The sequence below is a fragment of the Vigna radiata genome, chromosome 6 (genome assembly GCF_000741045.1).
Source record: "Vigna radiata var. radiata cultivar VC1973A chromosome 6, Vradiata_ver6, whole genome shotgun sequence".
In the NCBI taxonomy this organism is placed as follows: domain Eukaryota; kingdom Viridiplantae; phylum Streptophyta; class Magnoliopsida; order Fabales; family Fabaceae; genus Vigna; species Vigna radiata.
In genome coordinates, this window is record NC_028356.1 from 17,760,787 (window position 1) to 17,772,690 (window position 11,904).

Genomic DNA, 11,904 nt, shown 5'->3' on the forward strand with positions numbered 1-11,904 from the left:
ATTCTTTTTTACCATTTTTATTAAACTGGGACACTTTAAACTTACATCCTCTAATTAAGCAAGTATTAATTTGTTACTAATTTCTAAAAAGTACTTTTGCAACGCCTGCCGAATTCTGATAGTTGTTTCTTAAACGGTTGATGATCAAATAACTGCAGCTGCTAAATTTATCTTTTTTGTCTTTCGAATTTGCTGTAGGAAGGTATTTTCTAAATCATTATGGGCTATTTTGAGTATATCTTGTTTAGAGTGTCACTTTTATTATTCATGGGTGACTTTCAATCTAGTTCAATATAAGTTTTTTATTTTATAGTTTATTTTACCGGTGGTTGAAAAAGTCCAAAGTTTCTAAATTAATCTATTAAAAGGAGGTTAGAAATATGGTTAAAGTGAATTTTGTTACTTTAATTATTTTTAAATATAATAGTATAAGTTCTTAAAATATTTTAAATTACAAATTAATTCTTAAATATTTTACATTAATTATAAAATAGTACTCATTTAATTTTTAATATTTATAGCTTAATAAGAAATTAAGTCTCGACTCAATTTATTTAACTTGGCCAAACCAACATATCTTAGGTTGAGTCCAATCCAATATTGTATGACATGGTCCCAAACTTGGTCATCTTTATCTTAGCTTGAATTAGCATGACTTGATCTCAACTTGTTTCAATATTAGACCAACTTGAGTTCAACTTAACTTGGTTTAACGTTGTCTTAATTAACTAGGTCCAATATGAATCAAATTAAACTCAATCAAAGATCGATTTGATTTGTTTCAACTAAAGGAGGATTCAATTCAACTCATTTCGAGACTCAACTTAACATGGAGATAACTCTACACAATTAGACATGAGCTTAACTCGACTAAGCATAAGATAGGCTTAATCCAATTTGAGGTGGCCTAACATGACTGAGTCAAAGATGGGTTGCCTTAACTTAACTTAGCACAAGATGGACTAGACCCGATCTAGGTGGACTTGACTTGTTTTGGCCTGAGATGCACACAACCCAACTTGACCAAAGGTAAGCCTAACATGATTCGACCAAAGATGGATCGACATGACTCGACAAAAGATAAATATGAGTTGACTCTACTTAAGGTGGGCATAGTACGACGTAGTCGTATGTGAACCCAACTTTATTTCACCAAAGACAAAATCATCTAGACTTAACCTGAGATAGACCAAAACTGCTCAACCAAAGATAGACTTGTATTAACCCAAGCCAAGGTTAGCTCGTTTCTACTTACTCAAAACTCAGTCGAGATAAGTCCGACCTAATTTAACCTAAGATGAGCAAAATACATATGTTATAACCAAAAGGAGCATTTATGCTTTGTTCACTTGGGGGAGAGGAATTGGGAGAGAATGAGTGGATGGATTTGAAGGGATTTGAGGGTGAAATAGTTGTTGTTTATTTGAGTGGATTTGAAGGTAAATGAGACTGGATTTTGAAGTAAGGTTTATGAAAATTATTGTATGATTTGATTGATGTGACGGATAAAAAATTGTTTAATTGGTAGAAATTGAAGATTGTCAAAATGTCCATAATTATTAAAGTAATATAAAATGATAATTGTTAATATTATATTTAATTGTAAAAATGTTTATAAAGAGTAAAAAGTTAACATTAATTATTAAAATTAATTTTAATATTGTACAAAAATTTTATTTTAGTAAAATGAATTTATTTTTAATTGTAATATTTTTGTAATATTATTTATTACCAAGCAGTATGATTTCATTTGTTATCAAAGTGGAATTCAATATTTTTAAAGAAAGCAATAATTAAACAAAGTTAGAATATTACATGAGATAAAATTTTTATTTATAATTATATTAATATAAAATTTTTTATTTTTCAAAAATAAATAAAATATTTGTAATATATAATTTTTTAAAATATATTTAAATATATATAATTATTCTTCAAATTGATTAACAGTTTATATTCATCATTATTGACTAGGGTACCCTGGGCGGTCATGACAGACTGTACTTGAATAACGATAAGACCGGACGACCGCAACAGGTAAGCTTCTGAACGTGATTAAGGTGAAACGCTGATTAAGGGTGATTGGGCCATGATTGGGTCTTGATTAAGGCTTCGCTAATCCAAAGCCCATTACCAAAACTATAAATACGGGTCAAAGATAAGAGGTAAGCACTCTCATTAATTGTGCATTTATTATAGCACTCAAATTACCGAGCGGACTATTACTGACTTTAGCATCGGAGAACCTTTGGCAGGTACCCTCCCGGACGGGATTTGGAAGAAGAACAAAGGAGAGGATTAGACAGTGACCGGACGGAACTTGGTGGAAATTATGAGGACTTAGGAGATTCAACCTTATACCGTAACATTTTGGCACCCACCGTGGGGTCGAGTGACTAAATTCAACGGTGACCACGAGAAATATGAGCGTAGAAGACCTGACCGAGATGATCAGAATGTTGCAACAAAGGATGGAAGAAATGCAGCAACACCATGAGGCGGAGATGGCAGTCGCTAGAGCCGAGTGCTCGGTTCATATTACCCAAGAAAAAGGATCTGGTGCAAGAGAGAAGAAGAGGATTGCGACAAGGCCGCTCAAGAGGGCACAATTGAGCATAGCAGCATGTCGAATACAACTTGGAAATTGACTGAGTCGGAGGTCGAGAAGAGTAAGGTTATGGTCGACCAGGCCGAGAGCGCAACGCTAAGTAAATAGTTAGTGGTGAAGGTCGAAGATACCTTCGGTCATTTGCCCTTTGTTCAAGTCGTCATGGATGTTCATATATTCAAGCACTTCGCCCCACCACAACTCAGTATTTATGATGGGACGACCGACCCTAATGACCATATTAAGGCATTTACGACCCGGATGGCGTTTCGCACAAGGAACCGGGCGATATGGTGTTAGGCGTTTTCTTTGGCCCTAGACGGGAAGGCTCTGTAATGGTTCAACTCCCTACCTCCAAACTCTATTGAAAACTTTGAAGGCCTGAAGGCCATGCTCGGGCGTTAGTTTGCCAACAGTCGCTCCCAAGACTTAACCACTCTTGAACTCTCGAACCTCAAGCAGGGGAAGAAGGAGACATTAAAAGCATCCATGGACTATTATCGGAAGATGGTCCGGCAAGTAAAGGGCCTCAGTTCCCAGTTAGCCCTCTAGTATGTCATGCCCATCCTCAGGCCGGGACAATTTAAGGACAATGTTTGCCTGTGGGCGCCGAAGACGATGGAAGAATTACGTGAGAGGGAAACAAATGAAGTAAGGGTGGAGGAAATGAAACAGTCGTACTAGAAGGAAGCTAAGGAGGCAAAGGAGAAAGCGGAGGGAAAGAGGCAGGAGGGGCATTCGGGAAAAGTCAGGGGGTTCAGGTAGAAGGAGCCTCCTAGAAGAGCGCGCTTTCAACAATATACCCCATTGAACGCCCCCGTGCTAAAATTTTACAAGAGGCATTGAGAATTGAACTGATACAGGCACCTAAGAGACGTCCTATGCCGCTTGGTGTTGATGGCAATAAGCATTGCATGTATCACCAAAATTTGGGCCACATCACCGAAGAATGCATGAACCTAATGCATCGAATCGAGGAGCTGATCGGGGTAGGAAAATTGAAGAAGTACGTCTAAATCGATCGTCACGTTGCCTCGGCGGCACAACCACATAGCTCGCGAAGGAGAAGCCCAACTACACAGGACAATCGGGGCCGCACACGATACGACAGGAATGATCACCCAAGATCAAAAAGACGGCGTAGCAGGAGTCGTAGTTGAAGTAATGACCGCTTGTTATGTGGTCATATTAACACCATTTTCGGAGGGTTCATCGAAGGAGGGTCGTCCTCATCAACCAGGAAGCGTCATGTTCGTGCCCTCCGATCGGTTAACATCGTGGATTGACCTAAATGGTTCATGCCATCGATCAATTTTACAGATGATGATTTTCACGCGCCGAATGTAAAGTAGGACGACCTTATGGTGATCACGACTAAAATAGCTCATCATGGGGTGAGCAAGGTGTTGGTAGACTCGGGAAGCTCTGTCAACATACTGTACTGGAATACCTTTCAATGCATGGACTTGTCGGAGGATTTTATCGTGCCATATAATGAACAAATAGTAGGCTTCGCCGGTGAACGAGTGGAAACTCGTGGTTACATAGACCTTCGCACTCAGTTAGGTGCCGGACGGGAGGGGGATGAAAGGAAGGTTCGTTACTTGCTGGTACACGCCAACACATCCTACAATGTCCTCTTAGACCGGCCGTGCCTGAACGCTTTCGAGGCAATAGTGTCCACCCCTACTTGACCATGAAGTACCCGTTAGAGAGGGCAACGATATTCACCGTCAAGGCTGATCAGAAGACGACACGGGAATGCTACACAGCGGGATTGAAACTTTATCCCCGATCGACCCGACAGAAGGCGGTCAGGTCAGAGGTGGCTATGGCCGACCTCGACCTCCGCACTAATACTGACGACCGAATCAAGTCGATCGAAGAATTGCGCCCTGTGAAGGTGGGAAAGGAAGATGGACAGACCACAACGTGGCGGGAGAGCTGGAGTCGGGGATGGAACAGGAGTTAAGGGCAGTCCTTTGGTGCAACTGCGATCTCTTTGCCTACACAGCATCTGACATGCCCGACATACATCCTTCCGTAATGTCTCAAAAATTGGCCCTGGTCAAGGAAGCCAAACTGATTACGCAGAAGAAGCAGAGGTTGGGAGCAGAGAAAAGGGAAGTCGTCAGCAAAGAGGTGAGGAAGCTAAGGGAGGTCGGCTTTATCCAGGGAAGTTACCTACACCACATGGTTGGTGAACATGGTTATGGTCAAGAAGGCCAATGGAAAATGGCGGATGTGCACAGACTATACCGACCATCACATGCTCAGCTTTCTAGACACTTACTCTGGTTATAACCAAATCCCGATGTACGCCCCAAATCAAGAGAAGACGACCTTTATAATCGAAAAGGCAAATTACTGCTATGATGTCATGGCGTTCGGTCTCAAGAATTCCAGAACCACTGTTAAAAGGCTTTTTGGTCGCACAAAAAGTCAACAAACCCTAGTCCCCACTAATGTAGTAAAGGGAAACCAAGAGATCAATCCAAGGACTCAACTATGATTAAGTTTAAAGTGTTTGGTAAAAATCTTGCTTTTTTATTTACCAATTATTTACTATTAAACTAGATGGGGACAATAAAAGAATGAAATAAAAAAAGAAATAAAACTATCCTATATAGATTGTTTATAAAAAAAGAAAGAAAATAGAATGAAAGAATAACACCTAAACTAAAAAAATGCAATACTGAAATTAAAATGGTCTAAACTAATGAATCTGAATATGCAAAGTAAGGAAACCTAGATACTAAACAGATGAAACCAATGAACTAATGAATCTCTTAGTTATATTTGGTAAATGCCTTTAAAAGATTTGGATTAGTGGTTTAATTATTAAGACATGAATATTTTTTAAATTATCTCTAAATTAAAATGAAAGGTCTTATAATTAATAAATCACAATTTTTAATAATTGTGACGAAAATAATTTCTTCAAATTTAAATAATTAGCCTAAGCTAGTATTGTTGTGGCAAGGCAACATTTTGGTAAATGTAACCTAAACCTCGAAGCAAATAAAAAGTTGTTTAAACTATTAAATATAATCTTTCAGAAAAATGTTGTTTCAGTCTTTATTTTTAAGTGATAGTTTTTAAAAGCGTGTGGCTTTAGAAAAAGATTATTGTTGCATATATCGTCATTGCATTCACATTGCTTTCAACCGTTTTCTCCTACCTCGTCATTTCTATTCCTCCCTTTTTGGTTGTTATTGTTTGCTTTGCATTCATTGTTGTTTTCGCCCTCTCATCACTCTTCTCTTTTATTGCATTCCTTGCATCTTCGCCACACTCTCGTTCGCTAGTAATCGTGGTAACGTCAGTATTCTCCTCGCTGTAATGAATGCTTTTGATATGTTTTCTTACTTCATTTATTTACATTTAAGAAGTAATTTGAACTTTCATGTGAGGGAGAGTTGCTTGTTTTCCTTTACACAAATTTCCTCTAAGGTTAATCACTAATATTTATTTATCCTCGGCCATCTTCCTGCATATCTCGTGAGCAACATTAAAAATGCTAAGTATTGGTTGGCTGAATACAAAACCCTTCTTATTCTTTGCACGTGGACGGTAACAGAGTTCACGGGAGAGTAATTTATTGTATAGTGTAAAGGGTTTGCGAGGATTTAGGTTTATTTGTATGCATTTGTAGAGTAATTTTATATTGCACTTTTGGATTTTTGATTGGATATTATGGTAGTGATAACCCGTGGTGGTCTCAGTTTCGCTTCTGATTTCGTTCTATCAGTGAAATTCTCTCACTAATGAATTTTTTACATTAGTGAGATTTTCGACGTATATTTGAGAATAGACGCCGGGTTCTGAGACTACCGACTCTTAGTTTCAGTTAAATAAGACATTGCAAACCAGCAATTACACGCACTTCATCATTTTCCTTCGTCTTTCCTCTTCACGGGATTGCATTTTCATGTTCGTTTTATCTCTTTTGAACAGTTTAAACTTACTTTTACTCCAATTAAAGTAGTCTTTGATCTATTATCTTTTATTTGAAAGAATTAAAATGAGTTTTCGTTGTGTTTTTGTGCAGTTTTTCTCGTGTCTTTGAGTAGCATAGTGGACCTTTTCCCTTTGCTAGTTTCCTCATAAGAAAAACTTGCATATTTTGGATCTCTTATGGCATTTCAATCCAAAGACGAACCTGGGTCCTTGCCTAGTTTTCATGTCACCATATTCTTTTTCTTTGGTGGTTAGAATAGAACTAGGCAAAGACTCAGGTTCGGTTTTGGGTTGAAATGTCATAAGAGATCCAAAAGACCCCACTTTTTCTTACGAAGAAACTAGCAAAGGAAGGAGGTGCTACTATACGCTACCAAAAGACACGTGCAAAATTGCACCAAAACACAACGAAAACTTAGCAGACGTCTGTTAATGACATGATCGATGTCTATACTGCCCTTAGACGTCGGTTAATTTCATGTACGACATCTTTATAAACGTCGAACATGACACTAATTGACTTGACGTCTATAAAGACGTTGGACCTGCAGATTCCGACGTCCCAATAACGTCGCCCATAAAGACGTCGATTCAAGATACGATGTTAAAAGCCCAAAATAACAGACGTTTAAAACCCTTTCTGCACTAGTTTAATAATTAACTAGTAAATAAGACAAGATTAAACTATATATATATATATATATATATATATATATATATATATATAAAACACGTTATCTAATATGGCGATAATCTCACCAACAGGGACATGGAAAGATTTATCTCTTTATATCATCTCTCAACAAACTAATATCAACTCTTTATTGGCATAATTATATGAAATATCGCATAGAGACATTAAACCAAAATTTAGCACATAATTTTTGATAGCGAGATGACATTCTCTAAATTTATTTTTTTTCCATGGAACATCAACTTTCTCTCCCTTCGATTCTACACATAACAATTGCATATAAAATTGGCTTAAACCCTCCCTTGGTCCTAATATTTGTGTGAAAATCTCAGTTCGGTTCTCAAGTTTTGAACTGTCTCAACTGAGTTATAATTTTTGTAAAAATGCACATATTTTACCCCAACCGTTAACTGATTTCAAACGGCGTTAAGTTTAGCTGACGTGGTATGCTGATGTGTTGGCTTAATCCCTTTTTGGTCCTCGTATTTGTATGAAAATCTCAGTTCGGTCCTCAAGTTTTGAACTGTCTCAATTGGGTCATAATTTTTGTAAAAATACACACATTTTACCCCAATCGCTAACTGATCTCACTGTGTAATAGTTATCTTCTGCTATCAATGGAATAAATAGCTTAAAGGCTGGTAATGAACCTATAGGTTACCAAGTTGGTTCATTTGCAGAAAAGGCTGTGAGATTGATTGCACTGGTTACGCGAGTTTTCCGGTGACTTTATTTTTTGAGCCGACGAGATAATCTATGTAAAATCCTTGATTCTCAGAGAGATGAATAAAATCCCTAATTCAAATAAACTAAATAATAGGCATTGTGTCACGTGAAACACGACTTATTTTAAAAAATAATTCATATAATTAAATAATGCACATCAGCAAGTCCTTTGGCTACCACGTCAGCTAAACTTAACGCTGTTTGAGATCAGTTAACGATTGGGGTAAAATGTGTGCATTTTTAAAAAAATTATGACCCAATTGAGACAGTTCAAAACTTGAGGTCCAAACTGAGATTTTCACACAAATACGAGGACCAAGAAGGGATTAAGCCAACACGTCAGCATAACATGTCAACTAAACTTAACGCCGTTTGAGATCAGTTAACAGTTGGAGTAAAATATGTACATTTTTACACAAATATTACGACTAATGAAGGGTTCAAGCCTATAAAATTTAAACAACTTATCAATCATAAAAAAAAAAACATTACTAACCTGACCTTTCAACAATACTTAGGCAACATGATCAATATAACCTTAGTAAAGAAGTGTCGTGTGGACTTCCAAGATATCCAACCACTTCATCTCTTTGTAAAAACATTGTTGTGCTGCTAAATAACCTCTTGTTGCTATTTAATCACATACTTATTAACATTAGAACCAACAAATATTGTAACTTCGAACTCTAGGTTTACCATCATGACCCCTTCTACAAACAATTGTCGTAAATCTCTTTCTAACTTCACTTTGCACAAAATTGTCACCCCAATATGTAGAGATACCTTATGTTTTTGTCATTTTTATAAAAAACAAAGATTAAAACCAATACACATAATAAATAACTAAATTTGAAGAAATTAAAAAGAATAAATAAACACAACAACAATACATAAACCCTAAACTTTAAACCATAAAAACTAACAAAAAGTACTCAAAATCAATAAAATAAAAAAAAATCATAAGCCATTAAAAATAAATTTAAAAAAATAAAAATAACAATTAGAGAAAATCTTATAAATAAAATTAAAAAGTAACAAACCATAACTCTTCAAAATAAATTAAAGACAAAATATAAGAAAATTAACAATTAAAAAATTCTAAAAAAATGTTAAAAAAATCTAAACCCTAAACAAGAATACATACAAAAAATAAAAATACATTAAAAATATATTAAAAGAATTTCTTTTAAAAGGAAAAGAAAAAAATGCAATGAAATTATCTTAATTTCAAAATATGGTATTGTATTTAAACAAATTTCTAAATCATGGAAATATTTTAACTAAATTTTGAAATACAATATATTCTTTAATTGGATTTTAAAATCCTGTATTCAATCTAAATTTATATTTTTTTAATTAAATTTTAAAATTCGATACTCTCTAACTAGATTTCGAAAAATTTGGTATTCAATTCTAAATTCTCAAATTCATTCCTATTTACGAATTTCAAGTAAACATTTACAAATTTATAAATGTAGTAAACGAATAAATACCTTATTAGGTTTTCGTGTCCGGACTTGCTTGAAATGGTTGCGACATTCTTGCAAAGGACAACAATTTATACAAAGATTTGCAACTGACTTAGGAAGACAGCGTTGAAGCTTGGGGCAGTTCGAAAGGGTTAGACTTTTAAGAGATGAGAGTTGATTGAGAACACTGTCGTCCAGATTTTTTAGATTTGGAAAATTACATATGGCTAGTTCAGTAAGCGAGAGTGGAAGCAAACCTTCATCAGGAAAACATTCGGCATCCAGATTTTCAATATGTAACGTTTTCAAAGAAGGATTGTCTCCGAAAGCTCCTTTCAGTGAGTGTTAACTATTTTAGATTTGATGGCAAACCTTCCTCAGTAAAAGGCTCAAGTCTTGGACATTCTCGTATACTTAAACTCTTGAGCATATCCCTATTTTCAGGCAATGATTCAATTTTAGGGCAGTAACCGATTTGCAGCCACTCCAGATGATTTTGTGCGCGATTTTGTGAAATCATCTGTAAATTTTCTAAGCCCCAGAGGGTAAGCTTCTTTAGTGTCGGAAAGAAATGCAGTGGAAAGGTCCACGGAGAGACAGAGTCAATATTTAGAGGATGACAAAAACAGTGTGCATTAATCTCCAAGTGTTGAATAGAATTGTCAGGTATGATATCCCTAACCATATCCAAGAATGATGCCTCCATGCTGTACCCAGCCAATTTGAGGCTTTTCACTGTAGCCCAATCAAACAACACCCTGTCACTGTCTTTTAGTTCTAAATCAAGTGCCCTGGGAGCTAAAGCCTCAAGTTTTTCGCAGTCTGTAATGAGTAGTTTTTTCAAAGGAACAAGTAGCTTTGGCAGCTGTCCTTTCAGCTCGGGACAACTCATTATAGAGAGCTTTTGTAGACGTGGAAAAGCACCTGTCAAATCTTTACATTCCCATTTTTCCCATTCTCCCATATTGAAGAAATACAATGTCTCAAGGGATTTAAAAGAAGAAGAATTGTTCCCATGAAAATCAGCATCAATACTCACTATCCCATAAAGATTTTCAATTCTCAAGTCCTTAAGAGATGGCAAAAGTCCAAGGGGAGGTAGACGCCCGCAATATTTACATTCCTTTAAAACTAAGGACACCAGATATGGTAATGAATTATCAAGTAACCAGTTTGGAAATTCGTCACCCATATAGCTCCTTATTGACAACTTCTTCAAGTGTTTTGAGGGTTGTAGATTTTCAATTACATCGCCAGCTGTTGTTGACTCAACTGAGGAGCTGTCACTCCAATTCCAATTGAACACTAGCTCAACAAGGTGTGGTTTGTTCTTCAGGTATGCTTCTGATGCATGAGAGGGATCCTCAATATTTTGCAGCCCACTAATTGTTAAACTTCCTTGAAGATTGATTTGTCCCAATTGTTGAATACTGAGTTCCTTATGCATGTCAACACAAAACGAATTCATCACTACTTGGAGATTCTTTAACTCTCCCAAAATATGCACATTTTTCACTTCAGTATTTAATAGTTCTAGGAAACACAGTTTGTGGAGTTGAAGAAAACATGAGGGAAGCTCCTTTAATCTTTTACAATTGTTTAGCTTCAGTATTTGCAACTTGTAGAGTAAACCTATAGAGTCGGGTAGTTTTTCTATTTTAGTATTAGAGAGATCTAATGAACGAAGATGCTTAAGATTTTCAATAGATTTAGGCACCTCTCTAAACATAAGAAAGCCATTCAGTGATAAGACGCGTATGTACTTAAATTTTGAAAACAAATCATCTATCGACATATCACACCACCAACAGGACATAGAAGGAGGATACGTTCTCCAACTTGTTTGTACAAATGTATGCAACTTTCGAGAGTCAATCAAATTTCCAAACCCATCAAAATTTTGAATAAGATCGGTTGCAAATGAAAAATGACGAGTTCTTTTGTGTATACCTTGTGGTTCATCGACTCCTAACCTGATACAAATGTCTTGACTAAGGTATTTTGCCAAATCAATAAGAAGGTCGTGCATGATAAAAGTATTTTTCACTTCCTTGTTTGATTGTTGAAAGAAAGACCATGATAATAGATCGTTGAAATACTGTTCACCAACTTCTTTAGGACTCTTTATCTTTGAAGAGTTTTCCAGAAAATTTTCAGCCATCCATAATTGAATTAAACACTCTTTGTTAAACACACAACCCTTGGGAAATAAGGCACAAGAAGCAAAACATTTTTTTAGATGAGGAGGAAGGTGGAGATAACTTAATCTTAAAGCAGGCAGTATATCACTTTCATTTTCTGAAAAATCCCATATCTCACTTTCCATAATGCTTTCCCATTCGCAAAAAGATAATTTATTGTGTAATAGGCTTCCCATTGTTTTCAAGGCTAAAGGAAGTCCATTACATTTTTCAACTATCTTCTTACCAATCTCTATGAAATCTGGA

At 36.0% G+C, this 11,904-nt stretch overlaps 1 pseudogene; it reads right to left on the reverse strand.

The window, feature by feature from the left end:
- Window positions 1-8,470: 8,470 nt before the first annotated feature.
- Window positions 8,471-11,904, reverse strand: part of LOC106764954 — a 5,954-nt pseudogene continuing 2,520 nt past the window's right edge.